The sequence below is a fragment of the Ornithodoros turicata genome, chromosome 2, assembly GCF_037126465.1.
Source record: "Ornithodoros turicata isolate Travis chromosome 2, ASM3712646v1, whole genome shotgun sequence".
Taxonomy (NCBI): domain Eukaryota; kingdom Metazoa; phylum Arthropoda; class Arachnida; order Ixodida; family Argasidae; genus Ornithodoros; species Ornithodoros turicata.
In genome coordinates this window covers 45,934,114-45,960,074 of record NC_088202.1, presented here as the reverse complement: position 1 = coordinate 45,960,074, position 25,961 = coordinate 45,934,114, and the positions used below count along the sequence as shown (strand labels likewise).

The window sequence follows — 25,961 nt, the reverse complement described above, 5'->3', positions numbered from 1 at the left end:
ATTTAGCCCGGGGATTTAACTGAGACACCCGGTATAAAATGAGAGAGAGAGAGAGAGAGAGTAAAAGAGCAAGAAAGAAAGTCAATTCGTGACATTGCGGCAATAAACGGTGAATGCGTGTGAATATGGAACGGCTACCTGAGGTAACGGCTGTGAGACAAGCGATAAATTTAGCCCGTTGTACCACCGGCTGTTCTTAATTCAAAGTGAGATTGTGGTCTTGATCTGGCCTTCTTACATAACGTTTTCCATTTTGTAGTTGACGCTATGTTGACGAAAAGCCGTGGACATCTCAAATAGTTCGTTTTCGAACATGCACGCTGCATATTTTAGCGTTCACAACCAACCAAGATTGCTATGACGGTTATGCGGCCGTTGTACAGTGTGGGTGCTATAAAAGGTCAGTCACATTTTCGTGCGTGACGCTATACCTACTTGACAGACAGACTTCAGCTGCCACACAACGAATAATGTATGCAAGAGAAACGTACGAAAAAAATTGTGATCACGAGCCACTGCGTAACAAAATAAATACGGCCACGCAAACTTTAGTCTTCATGTATTTCCTGTGCGCTATACCGATGGATGGAGGTGAAAGTTTGCGTGGCCGTATTTATTTTGTTACACAGTGCTAGGTAACCACAATTTTTTCGTATGTTTTTCTGGCATAAATTCTTTACTCTGAGGCAGAGGAAGTCTGTCTGGAAGGAGGTATCGCGTCAATGAGGTATCACGTCTTGCACGAAAATGTGACTGACCTTTAAGAGCACCCACCCTGTATATGTGTACATTCCTGGTTGTGACACGAGGTGATCTCTTGCAAGGCTGTGCTCCGTTTTGAGTTGAAACACAACACGTCATTCTCAGTTGTAACAGTTGCACGGCTTCGAAGTTTTTTACATCTATCATTATGCCATTTGTTAGAATGAAGTTTTCGTCCTGGCCGCTAGTATAGCTCTTGCAACGTGGCACTAAACAACATATATGCGTGTGTATACTAGAGACAGCCTAAGGATGAATGACGATGTCCACGTTTTCTTTATCACCATCACCAAACCAACACAATTTTGTCGCATTATGTTGAAGGAAAAGTATGACAAAACAAAATTTGGCTGTATCTTCGGGCATTGTGCCAAACATGTTTAAATGCGGTAACTTTATAGGACCTTCATTGACAGTAAATTTTTGGGAAACTCCTTTTTCAGCTGCTCTTCTGCTATTAAACTTTTATCGAGAACCCTTTTAATGATTCATAAAGTCGTTCAACCTTGTTTGTATTGTCACTGTTGTGGTTGCATAATTTCAGCGTACCGCAAACTCAGCACGGTGATCACGTGGTGGCGGCACGTGACAGGTAACGTAAAAAATATGACAACGTATGCGTTTGTTGCGACAATATCGCTGTGAGCGCGATTTCCTATACAGGACCTGTGAAACAGAAGAGGAAATGACGTACAATGCGACGAAAATGTAGAGAGGATAATAATCGCAGAATATATTTTTTCTGTGTCTCCAAAACAGCAGTAGCAAAAAAAAAAAAAAAAGAAAAAAAAAAAAAAGGATAGTTAGAAAGGCAAATGAGGGTACCGAGGCGAAGTGGCGATGAAGCAGTGAAAACAAAAGTCGAAAGAAGCAACACAGGGGAGACAAAGAGTGTTGGACGATTTAGCGTTGACGTCTTCTTTCGCCCTCTCCACCGCAGCGGTAAAACGCAAAATGGATTGCTGGAAGTCGAGCTCCAGAATTGATCGTTTTCCAACAAAGCTCCCCTTTCCTTTCGCTCTTTTCATCTCTCCTTTTCCCCCCTTTCTATCCCTACCCCGGAGTCGGGAGGTCCGTCGTCGGCACTGAGATAAAGCGGTCGGTGGCAGATAAAACTGCCTCGGAGAAATCTCTGTCGCGTCTTTCTTCCTCCTTATTCGTTTTTTTTTTATTTCTCGTTCATTTTTCCGCTAATGTGTGTTTGTGCGTCGTCGTCGTCCCGATGAAGAAGAATGATGAGTTTTCTCGTGGTGCACAAACGCTGCCGATTTTAGCTCTTGCCTTTTCCTTTTCTCTGCCTTGTTTTGCTCTTGCGTCTGGGGCAGAGTGGCAGAATCTGCTGAAAGCATAAAACTTGCCAGGATTTGCTCTCCAGGTGAAAAGAGAAAACTCTTTTTTCCGTCCTCGAGCGAGAAGGCCTTACGACGCGGATTACGAACCTTCGACTAGCAAGAACGAAACGTTAATGTCGTTAGGATAAGTTATGGTTTTGTTTCCAATAGCGTGGTTCTCTCCCCTAACTGTCATCCAGCTCCACGTAACAGCTTTGATAAGTCCCGTTGATAATCCGACCTAATGGTGTCGCCGATAGGTATCACACAAGAAGTACTCGTACGTGATCCTTCATCCAACACAAGATTAATTTCTCAGCGGAGGGTCCTCGGATTAAAGGGGTCGATACGACGTTTACGCTAATAAAATACTTGTAGTGAAAAGTGGTTTTGCTTGGAAACGCCACCAAATTTAAAATTAAAATTAAAATTTAAAACAAACGAAAAAAGAGGTCGACCGAATCACGCGAGGAGCAAGTTCAGAAGAAGCGTTAAGAAATATTTTCTAGCCAGCTTTACCTGATGGGTAGGTAGAACACATTTGTTTGATAGAGTGCTATCGGACAAAGATTTGCCGAGCGCAAACTTTTTCGAACAGCACCATCGTTTAGTTGCACGTGCATTCTGGTTGCAACCGCATAATTGGCTATGTAGTGCAACAAATAATGTACTTCACTCTGCAAGGAATGACGCTTATAAACCGATAGACAACATCACGAACCCTACCCCAGGAATGCCCACCAAGGAATTATTTAACAAGGAATAGCAAGCCGTCCTTTCTGGCTGACTTTTCCTGTCAAAATAAATAGATCCGCCCCCCCCTCCATGACCTGCAATATAATTGTGCTCTAGATTTTTTGTTCGATCGCTGCTTAGTTAATCAGCTAATTATATCACAAACACCAAGTCCACAACGAGATTGTCTGTAGGCAGTGAATAGCGACGCACAAAAAAACGAAACCAGATGGAAGCAAAAGCGCAAAGTTATGGCAAGGAGTTGGTTGTTTCTTGTTGTCAGAGTGGTGGATGGAAGGCCTGGGCGCAGCCTTGGTAGAAAGAAAATGGTATGAGAAAGTGCTGTTGCTTGAGTTGGGGGGCCGATTAGGCTGGCGCATAGCGATTGTAGCTTCTTCCTTGTGTTCAATTAGAAGAACGCTGTGTCTCTGGGGCAGCTCGCGAGGGGGCGGAAGGATCGCCGGCATGGTGTCCTATTTGCTGCTCCGCTCTCCAGGGAGAGCTTTATTGGAACGAATGAGCCGACCCACATAAGTGGTGCTGCTCATTCCCTGTGCGTCTAGCAGACGTTGTGCGTCAGACGCAAATCTACTGTATTGCGTCTGATACCGTAATCTACGTGGGAGTTCCCGCTGTGCGGTTTCTCCTCCGTACGCCCTATTTCCTCCGTCCGTTAACATGTGAATCGTCACGAAAAATACTGATATTGTCTGTGTAGAAATTTGACCTTTCAGGAAATAATTTGTCATTTGACGCTATTTTTGATGACATCGTTCTTTCCCCTGATTTGCTGAAAACAGGGGGTGTACGCCATTTTTGTGGCTTTATGCAGTTCGTAATTGCCACAAAAATAGCGTACGCCCCTCGTTTTCATAAAATCAAGCAGAGAACGATGTCATTCGGGATGATAGTTGGCTAGGAGTGTGCTATGCGGTGAAGCTCTGTGTGTGTGTTCTTTTTTTATTTTTTGGGTAGGGGTTGTAACATCTTTGAGATTGAGGGGTGTGCTGGGATATTCCTGATGAATTTGATGCATTTCGCATTCCGACAGTTTGTATAGTGGTGTCATCGGCGGTCCGTTGGTTTAGCATACTGTAAGTTCCTCACCACCGAAACTGCGTGCGCAGAGCATTCGGCGGCGTCCCTAAATAACCACCATTGAGTTTCACGGGTTCTTGAAGCGCCATGAATGCAGCTTCTGCACTCAGCTCGAGTCTTCCACCCTCTCCAGTGGACGTTTGTCTTCCTGTCCCTCAGTCAACGCAAGTTCAGTTAATGCGGCTCAGGAGGTGAGCAGCTGGTCTGCATATAATCTTGTACAGAGTTTAACTCGGGGCGCCCACTGGAACTAAAGAAATAACGGAGACGAGCATAGAGATACTGCGCACGGGAGTGCACGCTGTTGTGTTCCAGTGAACTAAAGTGCTTGTGTCACCATTCCTCCTGCATCGTAATGTGCCAGCATTCTTAGGGTTACGGCAGCGGTCTTATACACTCCATGGCCGATTGTCTTCATACAATTGCCTTTATGCTTACCTTCCGTGCCAAACTTGTGTGTTTGAAACTGGAGGCGACAGCTCTCCGCGTTTCACATTGTCGTGCGCAAATTGGTTGTTCCGTCTCTTTCCGAAACACAACTGCACCGTGTTTTGTGCTACATGTTTTATACACGCACATGAGTCGTGTGCACTCGAAGAAACGTAAGGAACAGGGTCACAGGCGCCTCCTTTTTGTTATAGCCAAATAAAACTCGCGCCGTCGCGCTGCGGTGTCCTAAGGCAGACTTCTCAAAAGCGAGAAAGCCTTCGCATTCACAGCCTTCACATCAGGGGAACATTTGTTTGTTACAGGGTTTGCGGACGCTATTGCTACGGAAGAGGGGCAACACAGAACCTTTTTTAGAGGCGTACACATTGTAAGTCGGATTAAGGATGAGTGGGTGGGTGAGTCGGATTAAAGTAACGGACCAGTAGCGTAAGCAGAGAAGTACTTGGGGTAAAGTGCTATAGGAATGTTAGGAATGTGTTCTAGGAAGGTGGGGGTAGGATTCCCACTCATTTTCCGTTTCCCAAATGTACTACCAAAGGTACGAGGTGGGGGTCGACCCCGTGCTGTGCCTGATACCTGCTCCCATGTATGTGGTTAAGTTCTCATCACGTGATGAACGTTCAAGTGATGTGCGGCATGAGCTGTGATTCCTCATGAAGCACAATTCCGTGGTATGGCCCAAATTACAGTCTGAGACAATCGTATCTAATGGAGGTTGCAAGATTATTGTTATGGATTTGACTGTCGTCACAATCCTGTGAGTACAATCAGCTACACTGGTTCGTCGTTGTAGGATGCTAACTGCTAGCGGTCGATTGCGTTGATTGCGTGACATTGGATCCCTTGCTAGGATATATACGCGATGCTTTCGCAACGCTATAGTTAGCTATATTAGATACCGTCGCGCCGATAACTAGATTGCCATGTCTGATGTCGGCGTTCGTTAGATGATAGAGCGTCGGCTGACTGACGTTCTCCGGATATGCCTTGGACATGATGATCTACTCTGTCGTAGTCGCAGAGCGAAGTTGGGATGACATTCGAAAGGTTCATTCGCAAATAAACTCTTACAAACGAAAGCTAATTGAACAGCAGAAGAACATAACGCAGTATATCATGCTCGCTCTGTTCGTCGAAAACACCCGGCCCATGTTGGTACCTCGGGCGGGTCTATATCTCTGTATTCTGTATCCAGTATTACGAATTCGACTTTCGCGGTTCGAGCAGTCCTTTATTTCGAATTCCATCGAGTGATTACCGTGTCCGTGAGTGCGTTGCATTTCACTTTCATTTAATACTATAAATTCATTATGGATGGATTAAGACACAGTATCCACATCCGAGCAGAATCTCTTTCTCTTTCTCTGGGTGCTATTACATGACTTTATCAACGGCAAAGGGAACGACGAGATTACCAGCCGTTATCCTTAGACGGCCCCCGACTCGACCCTCCACTCGAGCTGCTTCTCGACAACGGTTTTCTGGTTAAACATCGACATTGGCACGGAACGCCCCCAGAGCGGAGGAAATCCTTCGTGCTTTACGGTAGTACCGCTGCTTCCTGGAAGCACAATTACCTCAGGTTAAGGAACGCTTCTACCCTCCACTCACTAGAGGCGAGGATCGTTTAAGAATACCGCCATCATTCAAATCATTAATTCGCATAGTACTTCGTTTACATGATCACAAGCAGATCACAGTATGAGAAATTGCGACGGCCTTTTAAAACTTGATGGTGAAAGGAACCTTAATCGTGTTTGTGTGTGTATTCAACTTGCTGATTAGTGCTTCGTATATCCGTTTCTTTTACAGTTTCCTCAGTTTCCACTGTTTCAGTCTCCTCAGTTTCCACTGTTCCTGGCTAATAACCAGGACCACTTTCACTCCCCGACCTTTTCCCCTACACCGGCACTTTCATCCCTTTCAGTTCCCGACCCCTTTCAGTCCCGACCCAAGGCTCCAATATGGTTGTTGTTGCAAAAGATTTTGATTATAACAGTTAAAATAACGTAAACGCAACAAAAACAGGTGGATACACATCTTCCTCCGTTCATGGCAGGACGCACAAGCAAACAGACACCTGACCATTTGGTCTGATTGGACAGCCATGATGACGTGTTGACTCTAAATTGATAAAGCTGTATAAATTTAAATCGCCGCCGAAAAGTAAGCTTGTGTTCACCACAGTGCACGGGAATATTTTTCGCCGGACTCCACGTAATGTGAAACTAGGTGCATGCCACGCTTCAGTACAGAAAACAAAACGCAGAAAAATAATCTGGTGGCCTTGCAGAATATTAAAGAGTGTGGCACCGTGGAAAATTTGGCGACAGCTCTTCCTTCCGCCTCTTCCCTTAATAGGCAGCTCTGCATGAGTACCATCTCAGAGCCGCTGTCATTTCGTAGACAGAAGGCGCAGGCTCTCGGCGTAACGGCCTTTTAACCCTTCATACATATTCATGCGCAACCTCTGAGGAAGACGCTGGCGGCTCTGCCCATCGATTTTCTGTTCCTTGCTTCTCAAGCGTCCCGATTCAAGATCTGCTCCTCCTTGGGGGATTCCTGGCCTTCGGCCACGGCCGACACTGGCCCAGGTCTCCTACCGTGGGCTCTGAATTAGGTTAATCATTGCTAATGCGGCTGAAAACCTTCGCTAGTGCTCTCGAACTCTCATTTATGCACTGGGATTCTCTAGTCACGGTTAATGGCTAGTTAATGGCTCAGTGGGATGGGCAGAAAGGATGCTTTGGAGGACCCCGATAAAAATGAAGTGGTGCGAAAACTGTTCCGGCTGCAATGTATGATTGTTAATGTAAGAATGGTAATTTGGAAACTTTAAGTGGGCCAAAGGAATAGTTCTTGCGTCTTTGCGTGTTGGGACATGATTTCCTAATTTTAAAGGAAATTCGGATAAAGGAAATCGGAAGATATTGAATTCGTCACCTGACGAATTCTGCTACTCCCACAAAGGAAGTGAAGTGAATGAAAGGAGCGTTGGCTTACGTACCAGGCATTTCCAGCAAGTCTAATGTAGAAGCCAATGTGAATTCCTCCGAACTGTCTTTTTTACTCCGAACGGATAACACACCTAAGCGGAAATAGCAAAGTCATTGTACTTATAATGTACAACTTATTGTACTTACAACCACATGTTGCAAGAGGTTGCATACTACAACTGTAGCCATTACTACTTCTCAAGCAGACTTGCAAAGTAATTAGTTACAAATAATTCAATTCCTGAAACGAATTACATTCGGAGTAATGGACTACTTCTAGAACTACATGCAATATTTTGCAACTGTAATTGAACTACTAAGTAATTTGTAATCCTTCAGAATACTTTGCATGCGATCTGGGATACAACTTCATTTCGAATGTACAGTCACTTTCACGATGTCCGCGATTTTTACCGTTTCACGAAATCCTCGAAAGACAAGATTAGAGAGTTTTAGTGCATCGTACGCTACCGCCTTTGCGTGCGTAAGAGACATCGTTGTTGGTTCTGCGCATGATCATATTAGAAGGAGAGCTTCACGCAGTGCGCAGAACCACAAACGCTTTTATAATTGTAACTGTAATAGAATTACGTTGATTAGCATGTAGTAGTAATCGTAATTCAATCTCTTTTGAAACGTAATTTTACATGTAAGTAACAAAAACAGTAACGCGACGTGAAGAAATGTGAAAATCAAGGAACGTCAAAATAACGTGAGCAAGGAGGAAGAAACATAAAGTGTGGATTAGGAATGGCAAAATCACCCTAATTTGTAAAGTTATTGTTCAAATACGGAACCTCTATCGATAGGACACCTGTTCAATCAATGAAAGTGCCACCAGAGTCAGTGTGCTGCACACTTTTCTGCACAGCTCAGCAGTTGTGCAGGCAAAGCACGCTTTACAAAAGTTGACGTTTCAGAGGTTAGCTTAGAAGACGGCAATCATCACCACTCATTGGCGAGGCTAGGTTAGGATAGCCGATAGGATGAACGGCAAGCTATTTACACCATGAGCACTACCTAGGATAATCGCCTTGCGCGCCGGAACTGGAATGGGATCATGGGATCGGGATTCGGATCCCAGCAATGGCTGTGCTGGATTTGATGGAGATTATTGTTCTACGAAACTAGTCGGCTCAGAAACGCTTACAGTTGACTGCGGAACAATCACTAAGGGTTGAAAGGGTTTGTCGGCGGTTTGAAGACGTTGTCTGTATCGTGCCAGTCCTTGTTCCTGTTGTTCGTCATGCTTGCGTTGGGGCTGTATAGGGTAGAGACAGCCAGAAGAATTGTTTTATTATGCAGTTGTTCTGCAAGTACAGTGCGTCGAGTTCATCCTGCATGAAATAACACGATATTTCTAAGAATCCCTCCTATTCGAGCGAAAAACGACACATCATGGACGAGGTTGATGCTCCTTGAGTGGGGCTTTATGACTGTTCGTGGGCACCAATATAAATAAGAACGGAAATAGAACATTGAGAGACCTCCGCCGCTACTGGACTTTAAAGGTCTTTAGCAAGATATACAGTCGTTAAAAAGCCTTTAAGCAATATTCTTATATTAGAAGAGAGGATTAAAAAAAAACCGCGTGAAACGCGAAATTCAGCGTCAGCTGTGCGTGTGGGGAAATGAGGCCAGATGAAAGTGTGTAGACGAATTTATTTAAGCGTGATGAGTATTGATTTGTGGTCCCTGAAATGCTTGGCGATGTGAGTAGTGTCCTGAACTAGGGAGCTGTTCTGGAACACACAAGTCTATGCATGAGCCATGTCTAGTTGTGGGTTGGCGGGTGTCGGTGCACAGCGTAAGGTCCAGTTGTCCAGTTGTATATCACTTAGGAGAGTGGTGTTTTTGGCCAGTGAAACGTCCAAGTGGAAGTCTCCGACGACGAGAAGTTTGTGCGTGCGGTAAGGCGCGGGTACATACACGATAAAGCGCCGCGCAACATTTCCCACGCCATCGGCAAGCTTTGCTGACGTACTTTGGTTTTTATTTCACCTTCCACATATAGCGGCTGAAAACTGGCGGAATTCTCCTCCTTACTCCCAGCGCTGGGCGCACATGCGATAACAGTTTTGTGCGGACATGCGCATGTCCACGACGCCGACGCGATCTCGGGAACGTCTCCACTATACAGTTGATGATGTAAAATTACGCACTTCAAATGTGGAACACTGCAAGGGCGGATTCCATACAACGCAAGTGGTTTTGTTTGGTGCTCGACTTGATGTGCATCTACCCTGCGCCTTTTTGTATTCTTTATCCCTGCTACGCCATCTTGTGTTCATAATTTAGTACGCACGCGTATCAGGTATTAGAAGAACTACGAGCAAGCATTCGTTATTCTGCGTTACGGCGAATAATGCATGCAATCTAGAGAGAAATGTGCCTCGCTGGGAACATTCATACAAGAACATCGCAATAGTAGTCCAAGTCAACTCAATATGCGAAGACGTGCGTCGCACAAGGACGATATCTTGTAATTATGCTTGCGAAAGCGAATACGAAAGGGAGCAACGACAGCGGTACAGCGAAACAGAAGTTTTTTTTTCTTTCTATATATATGAGACAAATTTACTGTAATATGTCTATATAATTTTACATAGGAAGCATTTGATAATGACCTGCACAAATGGGATAAGGCGCGCTGCTCTCCCTGCGCAGAGCGGAGGCACATCTGAAGTCGATCCTCATCGGCGCACGCAGTGAGGGTGTCCAAGCGTGAAATGCACCAAAGTGGAGGTAGTGGGCGATGACGGTGAATCCCTATCGTAGCGGGAATTCGTTTTGCACGAAGGGCTAAGAATTTTGGTTTTCGTTTGAATGGGCAACTAAAAATAGAGGGAAAGTTAAGTATATTTAAGGCACGCGAATATTGGTTCCGCGGGTGTCGACATCTGTGATTAGACTCCCTTGAACTGATCTACCCCTGAGGCATAAAGTGGAGAAATCGCACGCCGCGATCGTCATCTTACACTGGAATGCTTCTACGCCGCTCTTATTTGGATGCGACTTACTAAACCCGTATATGAACCTTTCCTTTCTTTTTTTCTTAATATATGAAACCCCCGTATATGAAACCGGCACCACTATGTTCGGCATCGGCCGAGAATCTACTTGGCTAATTTCTTCGTCCGGAAGGTGCTTAGATATTAAATAAACTGATTTCGAAGATCAGCGCTGCTTCCGCATCTGCAGAGGATCCGGCGGCGTGACGCCACTCTCTAAGCGGAGGAGTGAGAGGGCGGTGCTCAGAGGAGGAAAGGCGCCGTCCAGACGCCCCGTAACACGGTGAGATGGCCGCGCATTCCTTTTCTCAAGGTCGCGCCCTCATAGCCCGCGGTTCTTAGGGAGTAACGTTTTCTTGTTTTTCCGGAAAGGGAATTCCGGCATGCTCTCAACATCCGGCGTCTGCTCCTGTCATGTATTCCATCGAACAACAGTCACTACGTCACTATGTTTCTTTCGCGTGGGATTTTGATACCTCGGTCAATGGTCCACGGGCAATAATATGACACCATAGTTTCGAAATCGACGGGAACGCATGCGACTGTCCCTTTAATTTCGCTCATTATTACATCAAGTTTGGCCGTCAAAAATACGCCAGAAGCGGGTACTTACGTATGTGGTTTCTAGTTTCCACTGCAGTGTTTATGCGTCCAATACGTGTGAAGCGCCTTCCGCAACCATTGACGGTCGTTTTCCATTCTTTAGCATGAGAGTACGCGACACGCAAACAGAAGGAAAGTATTATGCAAGAAAAATAAAATTAAAATAAAAGAAAGGCAAACACGAGAAACAAAGAAACGCAAACACGATGTAGATTGAACGATATATGAGAGCGAAAAATAATGACACTCGTGATTTTTTGCTGCTGTATCGTACGGTTTCAAGTGAAATTGAAACCGCGACAAATTAAAAAGAGACATTTTAAAGCGGAGTATAAATAACAACAAAATGGGGGAAGAAAGGAAAGAGAAAGGAAGAGCATCCTATTCCGAAGCTCCCCGAAGTGCAAAACGCCCTGCAGCTAACTCTCTCAATTTTGACGTTCCTTATTTTCTCTTCTTTTTCTCCTTCTTCCTCCCTCACCCATCATGCCCCTCTTTTAGGACTCTTTAAAGAAATCACAACAGCGCAGTGGGAAGATGCAAATAGTTCCGCTCTCCATATAGTCTAAAAGATGGATTGCACTCCCAGGAATTCTTTCTGTTTTCTTGTAGCAGACAAGAAAATCTTTTCAAGCACTCCGTTTATATAAAGACTCCTCCGTATATTTGTATCTGCAGTGGAAGGCGAAGTGGTGGATAGGGAAGGAAAAACAGGAAACCGTTCGGAACGAAGCCATCCGGGGATTCTCGCACCCCGCGTCTTTGATCGCTTTCTCTTCTGCAATATAGAATCATTCTTCGGTCGATTTGCCAGCCTTGGCTTTCTTCCCGTTGAGGTAATGCGGTAACCGCTTCCCATGTGCTTTAGGGTAGAAAGAGCGCAACCTTGTCATTATACGATTAAGGAAACGACATATACCTTGCTGAGGGGTATACGAAGGTCGTGGACTTCCTTCCCTGTCCGTTAGCGAGAGAGAGAGTGAGTAATCTCCCTAAAACCTACTCCCGTGCCTGTTGTGTTTTACAACGCGATAGGTTTTCAGTTGTCTGTTAAAATCCTATTTATTTTATTTGCTAATCTTCTCAACGTATCTTCATTCGCTGCTAAGTTATTCTACCGAATAAGGTAACAAATATCAATTCCGCGAATAAATATACAGTAACAGTTTGATACTTAAGTTCATGCACCCACTGGTGAAAGTGTCATGCGGCGCACGTGTTTGTCTCTTGTGGTAATCAGTTGAACTTCCTCTCCCGCAGCCCTTCTGTTTCTTTCATCCATTTCTGTTCTTATTTTCTTCTCACTAGCTTCCACTGTAGGGTGCTGGAGGTATCCAGTTCGACTTTCTTGCTATTACATTCCCCATTTTTGTGTTCCCGTGTTCCCAACGGACCGTCCAACGGACGACCGAACGTTACCATCGCCACCGCCACCACCACTTATGAACATTGCACTGTACGGGACATTTATTTGTGTTGTGTGAAGTAGTAGCCGCCCACAGTGGCTCAGTCGGTAGTGTGTCCCCCTGCTGATCCCAAGATCGTGGGTTCAAACCCAGCGGAGGACGGTGGCAACTTTTTGAAAGGGTACAAGTTGCTTAGTCACGCAGTTTTCCGTCAGGGACGTTAAATGGGGTGTACCGTGTGTCGATTTCAGCGCACGTTAAAGAACCCTCAGGTCGGCAAAAGGAGTAGCTTCCTTGCTTTTTGAGTTCAATCTCTCTCGATCCAATGCACCCCCTCTCTTATATTTGTAGCCCCACAAGCAATATCAGTCTCACCGCGCTCTACGGAAAAATCCCTATGCAAAGTGGCAGAGTCTGCAACGGTTTGCTCAGGTGTGACCAATACTAAGGGAACCCTATCTTATATCTGTCTGCTGGTCGCACGCGTTCTAATTTGCATAGTAGGTCCTCGGAGAGAACCCGAGAGATCTCACGTGCTCCAGCGTCGCCAGGAGTTGTAGTACAGGTACATGCGCCGAATGAAGACCATGTAAACGTGGAGATCAAGCCGTCGTCCAAGGGAACTCTTGACCACTCTTGCACCACTTCAACTCGCCATCCAACCAGCGCGGACGTGGCAGGCGGTCACCAAAGGTCTCAGAGCAGTCGTGATATCCGCTGCTAACAGCTTGGCAGTCTCGTTATCCTGGTCACGGCACCAGTTAAGTTTCCCGGGTCCTAAATAAGAAGTTAGCCATAGTGTAGAGATCCAAGATCTTTAATGCACCCCCTTCCAGTCTCAGCCGAAGCCTCAGAATGTCAACATGTGCTGATGCGCGAACCAATGACCGCGTTTATATGAATACCACATCATCGAATCCAGTAGAAACCGGAATGCACATCGAGTTTGGCCCGAAACTAGCGCCCCATGGTGTCACATTGATCATAGTCTTCTTTTTCTTCATACACGAAATCTAACTGGCAGTTACAATGAACTAGAATAGGGTAGTGGGACTACCGAGCTGTCGGCGTGACTATCGCGGCGTCGAGAGCCAACGGCGGCGCTGCAATCAACGACTATGCAGTGCTGTGTATGCCAAAGGGAGTCTGGCCATTAGGAGGAGCCTAAAAAGGAGGCTCGACCTGTCAATCAAACGTAGGCGCATTTCATTGGTTACTGTTTTCCATGGGAGCTGCCATGACACCAAATTTTCTCCAAAATGGATGATGGTTCTTGGAACGGCGAAGCTGAGATTTCGTGAGAAAAAAATTTCACAGACTACTTTAATTTCATACTGTGAGTATATATCCTCATGTACGCATCTGCAAAATCAGCTTCAACTTTCGCTCCGCCATCATTATTTACGTGAAAACGGGATGTTTCGTCGCTAACGTTAGGCCTAGTTAAGATCGTGATACCAGGAAAATAGCAAGAAAGACGACCCTTATACGTAGGATTTTGCATTATATAATTGCATTTTATTTATACATACATCTTTGCTCCTTTTTGATTCAATGTACTTACATTACGTGATAGAAAACTTCATACCGGCTGTCGTCTGCTACGAAGGCGCGGTTGTACCGCAATCCTGGCCAATCACTTCTGCCAGCAACCATTTCTGCTATTCTGAGCCTTCCCAACATGCCTCTCTCCGTGCAGATGGCGTTGATAAAAGTGGGCGCAAAATCCGTCGTTTTGGTCTGTCACCAGTGATATCCGTTTCAATCCAAATCCATCAATTGTCTCCAAAATGGTAGCGCCCAGTAAATAAGGGTGAGGTATAAGTATTGGATGGATGTAACAATAGACAACTGTATTTCGACCTGTGATTGGCTAAATACCTCAAAAAGTGGGTGGAGCCTCAGGTATAGGCAGGTCCCATTAATGGCCAGACTCCCTTTGGCATACACGGCACTGCGACTATGGAGACGCCATGGGGTTAGTAAGGAGGAGACGCAAAATAAAAAGGCAGTTACTATTGCAATTACAATTAGAATTAATTGTTCTCAACAGAACAGAAGACAACAAAAATCTGAATTCTTAAAATTGTTGAAACGCAGACGACACGCCTTGCAAAGCATGCCCGCATACTGTAGTTGGTGATAGCAGCGCCGCCGCCATATTTTCGCCGCTTGCTTTCACAGCCGTCCCAAGGCGCAGTCCCCTCCGTTCGCTGCACTATGCCTATTCTAATTCACTGTACCGCTGGTACCGCAGTCACCTGGACTTCGTCTACGTCCCGCAGCAAACCCCTTCCCGTAATCCCCCTTTTCCTTGTTTTTTTTTTTTCAGTGCGCATCTTCTGTTTACACGCACGCTTTCAATGCGCATTGCGTCTCGATCCACGTCTGTTTGACGGATTGAATACGATACGCTATCCTACAAATCGTGTCGATGCGCTTCTGTCGCATTCGTGTACACGCGCCTGTCCCCTTGCATGTACTTTCTGCCTCCTCGTCGTCGACGCACCTGGACTTGTATGTTTCGTTTTCTTTTCTTTGTTCTGCGTTTCGGGCAGCTTGCCACCCTTTCCGGCAGGCAGACCGTCTTTTTCGTAACCGTCACACCACGCCACGCAACGCCGTCATCGCCGCATCACATTAGTATTTAAGGTTTTAAGCATAACTAAATTGGAAACCGTAAACAAAACTGAGGGTTGGGACTAACAAATTAAGCCCTAGATCGGAACAAAAGAGGTTCACTGATAAATCTGTAAATGTACTACAGACAGATGGATTCAAAGACAGTGCCGACATTGTATTAGTGGCAAAAAGTATTTTTTTTTTCAAAGCTGCCATAGTAGTCCAATAAAAGACGCTTCCTAACTTGAACCTTGACGTTCATAAATTGGGTCCTCTACAGAAAAGCCCAGTCTTTTTTTTTTTTTTTTTCACATTACAACTCAAAGGCCCACCGACAATCACGAAAAGTGGCATATATTTCGAACCATTTATTGAAACGCCTGGGGTTAGCGTGTACAACACTGTGCATAAGTAAAAGCATAAGAGGCGAGGCCCTGTAGCAGTGCGCAACGCTTGTCGTCGTAGCCCAATTACAGTCACTACAGATGCGATGGTAGTAGGCAACGTTATCTGAGACAACTTTATCTCTTTGTCTGAGGAATTATCCCAGACTGGTGTGGGTACCTTGTAGCTCCTGCATTTAAGTGTGTGTGCAAAAATAAAAGTTAGTTATTGTGAGTTCGCAGTTCGTCCCGTCCCTGCTTGTTGTTTTCTCCTTTGTCTGGTGTCTCGTGGTTCCGTTTTTGATTTATTATGTATCGACTACCCCAACTAAAGACTCATTGCTGTAGTTATACAATTATATGATTCAGGAACCGCCGCCTAGCAAGTGGCTAGATACATGTCCGATGCGAAACGCTTCTTTTTCTTCTTTTTTCTTTTTTGTTGATGATGGGTAATTCTGGAAAGCCAGTTGTGTGAAACACCCAAAAAGATATCATGGATACGAGAAAGTGCAAGATCAAGAAGGGAAGCCAGACTACAACGTTCTCGGTCTCGCAGCCTTCTTACGATAAGGCTTCTCGCTACATGATCAACTGGTGCTGATTAGCTATAGCGTGGCAGCAGGTAGTGTTTCCCACACAATGGGGTTACAACGATTAACCCCCCCCCCCCCCACACACACACACTTAACAGCATTATTTGTAGAAGTGCACGCGGTGCCGCGGTGCATTATTGGCACATGATTTAATTAAAACTGTTGTGGTCGCAGTGCTGTTGTATTCAACCGAGAGAATTGAAAGGATGGCGGCTAGCTGGCGAACGTTCATAGTGCAGAATAAACTTTGAGCTTTGGGAACACCGGGGGAATGACGAAAGGACACGTGTCGTCTCTCCCGCAATTGGTCCTTTCACGTAAATGAACTGATAATGATAAGGCGCTTATCAACTTTCGTCATTCTATGACACAATTGCCCCGCACGACATGAAAGCATAACGTGCAATACTGCATTGCAAGGAAGACACAACTGCTACATTGAAGTCTGCTCTAGATAGATTTCACGTCAAGAGATCCAACGGGTCAAGAGATCCATCGAGTCAAGAGATCCACCGATGGATCTCTTGAGTCGGAGGATCTATTGACCGGTTGGATCTCTTGACCCGGTTGGACCTCTTGACTCGTCTGAGGGTTCGTAAGGCTTGGATCTTTTTGACCCCTTTGTGTTACGTCGTTAACTCTAACATCGCTAAGCAGAAATTACTCGTATCGAAACACGAGGGACTCGTTTTACGTGCGGTTTAAATAGAATACAAATGCAGGTGGCAAGTCAACACCTCATTTTTATTGACTTAGTACTCGTACTTTGTAACACATATCGCAGTCAAAGAAAAGTCGACAGCTCTCTTATGTCATTTGTGTTAAAAACAGGTGGTTGCATTGTAAGATTAACCTGTTTGTAACACAGGATTTATAGGAGTGCGGTCATTTTCTTTTTTTTCCAGCGCTTCGTATTAGATATTGTTTCTACAGTTAGCGTGGGCTACGTACACAAAAGTTGAGTGGGCCGGCTGCTGTTTAAAACACGTTGATTACGGCTCGTATCACAGCAGGCTCGTAGTCGAAGAGCCAAGTCGCTGTTGTGGACAGACGTTCTACATGGCGGAACCGTCTGATCATGCACTCTCTGGGTACGAAAGATAGCTTCATATGCCCGAACATCTGTTTTCTTTTTCTTTTTTGTGTGTGTGTTTTTCTGTATCAAGTTTTCCCTTAATTTTTCCCGCCGTTCACAAAAGGACAAAGACAAAGCACTTTGCGGCTGCGCCCATTACTATTGGTAACAAACTTCAGTTCCGTCATAACGTGGGGACGGCTGCGCCAATGGACACAAAAGTACAAAGACAACTCTGAGTCCAGCAGTATACCCTGCATTTTGGGGTTGAGGTCAATGAACCTGACAGGTCAATGTTGACTGGAAAGCACAGTCAGTTGACTGGAAAGCACAGTCAGACAGTGTTTTCCCGCACGTCTGTCAGTAAAAGAAAAGAATAGACGTGATAAGGGTGGGGGCCAATGAAAAGAACGCGACAAGGCCTTCTCTTTTTTTTTCTTCTTTGCATTAAACATCTTCCCCATTGAACGCGACAAGGACAAGCCCTGCGGCCTATGATTCTTTGTAAGTTGAGCCACGGTCACTCAATACTGAGTATTGAAGGACCGTGGTTGAGCTCAATATTCTTGGTAACAAGCATTCATTCTGGCATAGCGCGCTAAGGGCAACGGACATAAACGTGTAACGGCAAAAGGCGGTCTCGTCGCCGTAACCTAGAGCACAACCTCAGGATTTTGTCGCTTACTTTTTTTTGTGCGTGTGCGTGTGTGGTAAGAAGAGAGAAAACACCGAAAAGTCTTCACTGTTACCGTGCATATTACTCCCTAACTTAATACTACGTACAGCGCAATCGTTCTGCAATGAACATGGTAAGGGATAGACTTTTTTTCTGTTGGGAATCCTGACCAGTTTGACGCTTTGACTGGTTGGATCCCTTGACTCCCCTGTCACCCGACCGGTGAATCTCCTGACTAGATGGATCTCTCGACCGGGTTGGAACTCTTGACGCTTTGGATCTTTTGACTCGCCTGTCACGTGACCGATTGGATCTCCTGACTCGATGGATCTCTTGACTCGTTGGATCTGTTGACCGGAAGCGCTCTAGATTGCTTGGACAATGGAACCTTCGATATAGTCAAGGTGCTCGGTGTATGGGAACCCAAAAAGACAGATGCGGCGCTATCAGCACTTGTCAACTTCATAGTGTGCAGTGCTATCGAAACTGTATTTTAGGATCCCTTCCTAGGCATGTAGAAATAGAAATAAAAAAATGCCGTCGCATGGCCGTAGGTATGTGTCGTCGATTTCCTCGTTCCTGTTATAGGTTCTCGCAATTTAGTTCACTTTTATGGGATGCAGCTACACATACACATGCATGCATGCGTGCACGTGCACATACAGTTCGGTGACCGGGTGGGGTGATGTTTTTATCTTTTTATTTTCCATCTTTCTATTTTTATTTTTTTCTTTCTGTGGGGTTCTTTGTGAGAGTAGCAGGGTCCGTCAGGTGACGGATTCAATTTCTTCTCATTTTTATATATATTCAAACTCAAGAAACAACTGGTAATGCGACGAAGACAACTAATAAAAAAGAAATTTCTATGCCAAAGTAACTTGATATTGCTTAGTTCACATAACGGGACTCTAAAACAAGAGCCTCGGATCTCATCTAGTCACGTACTCGTGTGGCCCAGCGAATTAGCGCTGCACGCATGAGGTTTTTCGCATTTGGAATAGGGAAATACGTTTGAGAACACCATGGGACAGCGACAATAATTACGATAGTAATACCACGCACGCAGAACTTCACATGCAATGACAAGCGGCGACCACGAAATCCCACGGTTATGCCCCCCATCCCTGTGCAGCAGCGGGGCATCGTTGCGTGGGCGCCGCTGGATTATAACAGCATCGAAATAATGAGCGTGTGATTCTTTACTCGGATGGCCAAAATTGGAGCGTGCCCATGAGCTTCCTCATGGGAGCTGCTCAAAATGTGAGCGCCCTCGATGGAAAATCTGATACGCGATCAATAAACCGGGGTACTGAATATACGCGTACTCAATTATACAAATACGGTGCGTGAAGCATGCATTGTTCTTGGTGCATGGTTTTTCATGATACTTTAGCTTGCAGACGGTCTAATAGCGCAAGTGAAAAACTTTTTTTGTATGTGATGCAGCCGCGTGACTTACGCGGGTTTAGGAGAACTCGTCACAATCCCGGTTGTCACAGGCCAACTGGTCATAGGTATCTATCATAGGCCATCTCGTACGAGGAACTGCCGTCACGCCGGAATAATCGTCACAGTGAATCTGCCACCTGCTCACCGCACGGTACTCCCCAACGTGTGAAATACGTAAAAGGCTCTACTGACCTAACCTTGGTCAGTCTCGACGGGTGCATACTCTACATGAACTGACCCACTCCCCAACGTGTGAAATACGTAAAAGGCTCTCCTGACCTAACCTTGGTCAGTCTCGACGGGTGCATACTCTACATGAACTGACCCACTCCCCAACGTGTGAAATACGTAAAAGGCTCTCCTGACCTAACCTAGGTCAGTCTAAACGGGTGCATACTCTACATGAACTGACCCACTCCCCAACGTGTGAAATACGTAAAAGGCTCTCCTGACCTAACCTTGGTCAGTCTCGACGGGTGCATATTCTACATGAACTGACCCACTCTCCAACGTGTGAAATAGTAAAAGGCTCTTTTGACCTAACTTTGGTCAATCTCGACTGGTGCATATTCTACATGAACTGACCCACTCCCGGACGTGTGAAATACGTAAAAGGCTCTCCTGACCTAACCTTCGTCAGTCTCCACAAGTGCATATTCTACATGAACTGACCCACTCTCCAACGTGTGAAATAGTAAAAGGGTCTCCTGACCTAACCTTGGTCAGTCTCGACGAGTGCATATTCTACATGAACTGACCCACTCCCCGACGTGTGAAATACGTAAAAGGCTCTCCTGACCTAACCTAGGTCAGTCTCGACGGGTGCATACTCTACATGAACTGACCCACTCCCCAACGTGTGAAATACGTAAAACGCTCTCCTGACCTAACCTTGGTCAGTCTCGACGGGTGCATACTCTACATGAACTGACCCACTCCCCAACGTGTGAAATACGTAAAAGGTCCTCCTGACCTAACCTAGGTCAGTCTCGACGGGTGCATACTCTACATGAACTGACCCACTCCCCAACGTGTGAAATACGTAAAAGGCTCTCCTGACCTAACCTTGGTCAGTCTCGACGGGTGCATATTCTACATGAACTGACCCACTCTCCAACGTGTGAAATAGTAAAAGGCTATTTTGACCTAACCTTGGTCAGTCTCGAGTGGTGCATATTCTACATGAACTGACCCACTCCCCAACGTGTGAAATACGTAAAAGGCTCTCCTGACCTAACTTTCGTCAGTCTCGACGGGTGCACATTCTACATGATCTGACCCACTCTCCAACGTGTGAAATAGTAAAAGGCTCTTTTGACCTAACCTTGGTCAGTCTCGACTGGTGCATATTCTACATGCACTGACCCACTCCCCAACGTATGAAACACGTAAAAGGCTCTCCTGACCTAACCTTGGTCAGTCTCGACGGGTGCATATTCTACATGAACTGACCCACTCTCCAACGTGTGAAATAGTAAAAGGCTCTTTTGACCCAACCTTGGTTAGTCTAAACGGGTGCATACTCTACATGAACTGACCCACTCCCCAACGTGTGAAATACGTAAAAGGCTCTCCTGACCTAACCTTGGTCAGTCTCGAGGGGTGCATATTCTACATGAACTGACCCACTCTCCAACGTGTGAAATAGTAAAAGGCTCTTTTGACCTAACTTTGGTCAATCTCGACTGGTGCATATTCTACATGAACTGACCCACTCCCGGACGTGTGAAATACGTAAAAGGCTCTCCTGACCTAACCTTCGTCAGTCTCGACAAGTGCATATTCTACATGAACTGACCCACTCTCCAACGTGTGAAATAGTAAAAGTGTCTCCTGACCTAACCTTGGTCAGTCTCGACGAGTGCATATTCTACATGAACTGACCCACTCCCCAACGTGTGAAATACGTAAAAGGTCCTCCTGACCTAACCTAGGTCAGTCTCGACGGGTGCATACTCTACATGAACTGACCCACTCCCCAACGTGTGAAATACGTAAAAGGCTCTCCTGACCTAACCTTGGTCAGTCTCGACGGGTGCATATTCTACATGAACTGACCCACTCTCCAACGTGTGAAATAGTAAAAGGCTATTTTGACCTAACCTTGGTCAGTCTCGAGTGGTGCATATTCTACATGAACTGACCCACTCCCCAACGTGTGAAATACGTAAAAGGCTCTCCTGACCTAACTTTCGTCAGTCTCGACGGGTGCACATTCTACATGATCTGACCCACTCTCCAACGTGTGAAATAGTAAAAGGCTCTTTTGACCTAACCTTGGTCAGTCTCGACTGCTGCATATTCTACATGCACTGACCCACTCCCCAACGTATGAAACACGTAAAAGGCTCTCCTGACCTAACCTTGGTCAGTCTCGACGGGTGCATATTCTACATGAACTGACCCACTCTCCAACGTGTGAAATAGTAAAAGGCTCTTTTGACCCAACCTTGGTTAGTCTCGACGGGTGCATATTCTACATGAACTGACCCACTCCCCTACGTGTGAAATACGTAGAAGGGTCTCCTGACCCAACCTTGGTTAGTCTCGACGGGTGCATATTCTACATGAACTGACCCACTCCCCTACGTGTGAAATGCGTAAAAGGGTCTCCTGACCTAACCTTGGTCAGTCTCGACGGGTGCATATTCTACATGAACTGACCCACTCACCAACGTGTGAAATACGTAAAAGGCTCTCCTGACCTAACCTTGGTCAGTCTCGACGGGTGCATATTCTACATGAACTGACCCACTCTCCAACGTGTGAAATAGTAAAAGGCTCTTTTGACCTAACCTTGGTCAGTCTCGACTGGTGCATATTCTACATGCACTGACCCACTCCCCAACGTATGAAACACGTAAAAGGCTCTCCTGACCTAACCTTGGTCAGTCTGTGGGATTTGCTCCTGCAAGTAGCCTTCCCCATCGGGTTGTGGTCTAAATAACCGGTACGTTCCCTATCGCCAACCAAGAATGACTCTGACACAGGTTTGGAACAAACTTACATTCTGACTTTATTCCTGAGATGTCTGCTCCTTTCCAAGTCCCAAGCACGAGTGACCTCTTCCTCCCCAGGGTCCCCTCCCGCGACACCTTCCACTGACCTACTTCCATGCGCCAAATCCGCCCACGCGGCCAAACTGGCCAGTGGAAAGTTCCTGTGTCGAGGGATCGCCTGGGGGAGATGAGGTCACGGGACGGCTCCCCATGTGTCCCCCAAACTGGGTCACCACACTCCCCCCCACCTAAGGCCCCGACGGGGGGTTCGAACCCAGAAAGTCCATCAGTTCCTGGTCGAACGCCGCGGTCGACTTCGGGGCCTGGTCGCTGGGGGGCACCGGGTTAAGGGTGACGCCAGCGGTGGGAAGGTCCCCGGCGGTGGCTGTGCCGCGCGGCGGTGACCCGGCCTCCAGCAGAAGCTCCGGCCGGAACTCCCGAAGGATCCGCAGGGCGGCGGCGACAGCGTCCTCGGCGGAGGGCGCAGGTGGAGCGTCCGGGACTGCCGGTGTTCGGGTGGCCAACGCGGTCCGGTGACGGTCACCCAGCTCGTGGGTTGTGCGGTGGATCACCAACCCACCGCAGGTCCCGCAGAGACGAGCCGTCTCCTCCTCCGTGTAGACGGCCGGGGGCTCCGAGGGGTGCCGGTCGGACAGGAGATGGCCCCGGAAGGTGGCTGCCACGGTCTCCGAAGCACCGCCACGGAGGGGACGCGGCTGGTCGCGCCACCTCCTCGATGACACGAAGCACACTGGCTCCTCCCCGACCTGCACGGTCCAGGTGGCTACGGAATGGTGACTGGGAGTCGCCCGCGGGGTGGGTCCGGCCGAGGGCGCAGTCCTCGAGCCTCTTCTCGGGAGACGGGTGCTCCTCGTTGCCGAACGGTCTCTGACGACCGCGTTCGGAGTGGCATGCTTGGGGTTGGGGGTCCTGAAAAGACAGAACGTGCGGAGACACGGAAATATTATCGCGCGCGCAAATTGTACGCGCGAGAACGCTGACCTACAGCCCGTGTTCCGCCGCGGGTAGGGCATGCCGCCCTACCACGTTGCCTTGGGCTAAAGCCGCCCTGGTCACCCTGCAGCTGATTAGGTGGGCGGATAGACTCGTCCGCCGCGTGGTCGCGTTCATGATAGCGTTTTAAGTCGCCAACGTGAACGGGCCCTGTCTCCTCCGCCGTGTTCACACGACGGAGTCGGTACGACAAGCGAGATAATCGGGAAATCACCCGAAAAGGTCCCTCCCAGCGCTGCGCCAGTGACGCTGCGAAACCTATAGCAGCGTTGCTCAGCGGGTGTGTGCGCTTCAAGACCAAATCCCCTACTTCATATGACAGAGGACGGTGCCCCTTATCGTACTGACGCGCTTGTTCCGAGCGGGCGGCGTCCAAGCTCTCTCTTGCGGAATTCACCGCATCCGAGAGCCGACTACGCAGCTCGCTCGCGTACCTCGACAGATTCCGAGCAATCGGCTCCGTGCACTGTCTCAGTCCGTTCTCCAATGGGAAAGCAACCTCCTTCCCAAAGTTAAGGTATGCCGGGGAAAACCCCGTTGACCTGTTTACTGTCGTCCTGGTTGCAAATCCCAACTCAGTAAGACGCACATCCCAATCCTTGTGCCTGTCGGTTAGAGCTACCAACATATGCTTAAGGTTGCGATTCACTCTTTCAGTAATGTTCGCCTGGGGATGATACGGCGTCGTTCTCTTGTGCTGAATACCAAGTGCAGCACAAGAGTCGACAAAGACTCGGCCAGTGAAATAACTGGCGTTGTCAGTGATCAACTGTGCCGGAAAACCGAATCGGGAAAAGGTCTCCATCAGCCGGTCCCATATTCTCTCCGACACCAGCTTCCTAAGCGGGAATAACTCCACCCACTTAGAAAAGTGGTCAGTAACCACCAACAGGTACTGATTCCCCCGTGGACTTCTGGGAAATGGACCCATTACGTCACACGCTACTATGTGCCAGGGGTAGCTACTGACTACTGGCTGCATGAACCCTGGGGGTTTACCACCCCTTGGTTTTGCTTTCTGGCACACGGGGCAGCTCCGGGTAAAGCGCATAACATCCTGCCTCATCCCCGGCCAGGTCGCGACGCGGCATAACTTATGAAAAGTCTTGCTGCCACTGCCGTGACCCGCAAGGGCTGAGTCATGGAAATAACGCATAAACACCCTTCGCAATTTCCTGGGAACTACGACCTTGAAGGGGGAAACACTCTCGTCCTCCTCGTCTAACCCGGGCACATATCGCAGCAAAAGCCCGTCCTCACTCAAGAGATATGAGTCGAGGCACCCGTCGTCATCCCTGCCAGCGTTACCGGTGTCAGCTGCGCTATTATCCGCCAGCTTTTCCGACACCCGCTGACATAAACCGTCCGACTTCTGTGCCTCTAAGAGCTCTTCCCTGCTCACGATCGTGCCACAAGACAAGGAGTTACCTGCCCGATTCAAACCAATCGCGGCCACGAGATCCCCCTCCTCGGTCTGCCGTTCCACGCCTTCCGGGAGACTAGCGTAATCGCACGCGCACCCAATCTCCCCTCCTCTCTCTTCCGCTGGGAGAGAGGACCTCCCGCGTCTAGCGGCTCTAACCAGGTCCAAGTCACCCACACAACCGGTCGATGACCTGCCCTGACCCTGAGATTCCTGCCGTAATTCACAGCTGTAACCCAGTGGCGCACGGGACAAAGCGTCTGCCACTTTGTTCGCGTTTCCTTTCAGGTATTCTACATGGTAGGAATAGCCCTGAAGTGCTAACGCCCAGCGTGCTAATCTGCCTGACGGTTTCTTCAACCGCTGCAGCCAAGAGAGTGCCTGGTGGTCGGTCTGAATGGTAAAAGTTGTCCCATCCAAATACATGTCGAACTTTTTCAAGCCAAACATTACCGCCAAGCACTCCTTCTCCGTAACGGAATAGTTCATCTCCGCCGGCGACAGTGTGCGACTAGCGAACCCGACCGGGCATAGACCACCGTCGTGTTCCTGTAGCAACACTGCACCAAGCCCGTAATCGCTTGCATCAGTTTGCATAACGAACGGCTTGTTAAGATCTGGCAACCACAATTTAGCTGTATCCGCTATAGCTTGTGATAAGGAGCGAAACGCCTCCTCCTGCCTAGGCCCCCAAGCCCACTGGGAATTCTTCCGCAGTAGCTCGTACAGTGGTTTTGCTAAGGACGCGCAATGCGGGATGAACTGGCGATAGAAGCCAACCATTCCTAGGAACCTCTGAAGGCTCTTGACGTCATGCGGACGAGGATACTCGAGTATGGCCCTCAATTTATCCTCATTCGGACTTAGCGTACCAAGATCAACTACAAAACCAAGGAGATCCACCTTGGGGGATGCAAGCTGAACTTTGCCGGGATTAATGGTCAACCCCGCGTCCCTCATCCGACTTAGCACATTGCCCAAGTGAACGAGATGCTCATCGAACGACTTAGAAAATACCACTACGTCGTCCATGTAAGCCATGGCATAATTGAACTTCGCGTCATCCAGCACGACGTCCATTAGCCTCTGGAAACTAGCGGGCGAGTTGGACAATCCAAAAGGGAGTCTCGTAAATTCAAACAAGCCTCTGTGACACGTGAATGCCGTCTTTTGGATATCCTCCTCCCCTACAGGAATCTGCAGAAAGCCCCTGCTACAGTCCAAAATCGTGAACACGCTGGCATTCCCCAACGCGTACATGATCGACTCGATGGACGGAAAAGGATAAGCATCTCTGACCGTCACGGCGTTTAACTGGCGATAATCCACACA

General features: G+C 47.4%; 1 protein-coding gene across 1 annotated transcript in view; it reads left to right on the top strand.

Annotated features, from left to right (window-relative positions):
- LOC135385350 (uncharacterized) overlaps positions 1–25,961 on the top strand; it is a 356,604-nt gene that overhangs the window by 207,712 nt on the left and 122,931 nt on the right. The window lies entirely within an intron of this gene.